At 33.3% G+C, this 2,094-nt stretch overlaps 1 long non-coding RNA gene across 1 annotated transcript; it reads right to left on the bottom strand.

Moving 5' to 3' along the window:
* Positions 1 to 327: 327 nt before the first annotated feature.
* LOC109589773 (uncharacterized) lies at positions 328 to 1,634 on the bottom strand. Its single transcript, XR_002188918.1, has 2 exons — positions 674 to 1,634; positions 328 to 555 (listed from the first exon to the last, which is right to left on the bottom strand). It is a non-coding gene; the product is annotated as an uncharacterized LOC109589773 (long non-coding RNA).
* Between the last annotated feature and the right edge of the window lie 460 nt (positions 1,635 to 2,094).

Here is a 2,094-nt window from a genome sequence, read left to right on the forward strand (position 1 = left end):
ATTGATATACAAAAATAATTACATTTTCATTATGGTGGTGATAATAATAATAATAATAATAATAATATCTACACATAGACTATAATATATATATAAATAACGTCAGTCCTTTTGTTTTACTAAGAGTACTGGTGCTTCCAGGGCCTGGGAACAATCACCAAAGCATAATAGACAACAGCATCTTCTGGTATCAGTAACTCTGTGTGTGTGTGTGTGTGTGTGTGTGTGGGTATAGAAATAAGAGTAAAAGAACAATAATTAGAATTTGCACCCTTTAACACTGAATAGTGCTACATTGTTGAGACCAGAAGCACTTGTACCAACTCATTCCATAATACTGGTGCATCCAAACTTATTATTAACACACTATTCAATAAAACTACACAATACTTGGTACTATTAACAACTACCCATTCATCCTCCATTCATCTAAACTTTCTTATCATGTATCTGGTACAAACTGAATGCCTTTATATTATCAGTATGCTGCTGGGCAATGTCATACTTTTCTAGTGCCCTCCTGATTACACTATCAGTATGTTCTGTCTTCTCTATCTATAGTACAGTGGGAGTGAGATATAGATTAAACTGAGGTTACACAGTGTTATGATAACTGTGATAAAGAACATAGTAGGTGGTTTTTATAGGTACTATTATTATAATAAATTTTTACTTGCAACTGTTGCTCCTCTGGGATATTGATAGTAGTTTTAAATCACCACTAGTACTATCATCATCATCGTCGTCGTTCTTTGATAGTCTGGGGATGTCTCCAACTGCTATTATTAATAAACTGTATACAAAAAGGGGAAGGAGAGAGAGATGATAGGGAAAAAGAAGGGAAAGGGGAAAGAACTGATAGTAATTATGAGTCTATGTATGTTCCTTGTATTATATTACATTACTTTTATGTGAGTCATTATCAGTCATAATATAATTAGCATGTAGTATCTGTCTTATGCATAGTCTTATCATTGTACATGTTGTAGATAAACTACAGATGAGGCTTCTAAAATCAACTAACATTAACATCGAGTGTATATCCAGCCTAACACGAAACAGCTGTAGTTTATCTGGTTTGTACTACAGTGTGTGGGTGTATGAAAGGCACTGTCGTCTAACTACCAGAATTGGCAGTTAGATGATGGCTTCTAACTACTCCCCCCTCGAGCTACCCCTGCTGTGGTCTCCACTATATAAACTCTTGGTGGTGCCTTTGATACACCCACATACTATAGTACAATATTAGATAATTTATTGCTTGTATAATGTGCAGTAATAATACTATAAAGTCTACATGTAGTGGCCTCACTGGTCTGACATGACAACACATTACAATAACCATCATACAAGTACACCCAGGAAAACTGGCTTTATTGATGAAGACTCTTGGCAACACAATACCCTCAATGCTACACAAGATACAATGAGACTATTGTACTATCATAATACTATACTACATTGTAGATTTGTATAGTACATACTAGGAAATAAGGCTGCAGTGATATCATATATCATGAGAGTATAATTGGGTATTTTTCAGAAATTGGCAAAAATGCTTATAACTTGAAAAAATTATGTCGGAATCGGCTTAAACTTTCTTCATAGCATAAGGACATCAATATGTATTAGAAAATGTAATAAAAATTGGGGGTAATTTTTTAGCCAATTTTCGGAAAAAACCATGGGCTATAGTACAGGGTGTTTTTCAGATTTTGGCACATTTTAAAAAATGGCCATGACTTTAAAAATTAAAGTCAGAATCAGCTCAAACTTTCTACACAGCATAAGTACATCAATATGCATCAGAAAATGTAATAAAAATTGGGGGTGATTTTGGAGTCAATTTTTCCAGAAAAATCCACAGGCTAGCCCATGGAATTTTTCAAAAATTGGCACATCAAAAAATCCTTATAGCACAAAATTTAATAATGAAATCAATAGAGTATCATAACACAGACATCAGAATAAATTATTAAAGTAATTCCATTAAATTATGAATATTTATACAAATCCAATTATGACTAATATGAGCTAGACCTATGTAATAGAATGCAAGAAAAGACTTCTTCCTCCTCCAATACCTGGTACATA

The sequence above is a fragment of the Amphimedon queenslandica genome, unplaced genomic scaffold (assembly GCF_000090795.2).
Source record: "Amphimedon queenslandica unplaced genomic scaffold, v1.1 AMPQUscaffold_10914, whole genome shotgun sequence".
Taxonomy (NCBI): domain Eukaryota; kingdom Metazoa; phylum Porifera; class Demospongiae; order Haplosclerida; family Niphatidae; genus Amphimedon; species Amphimedon queenslandica.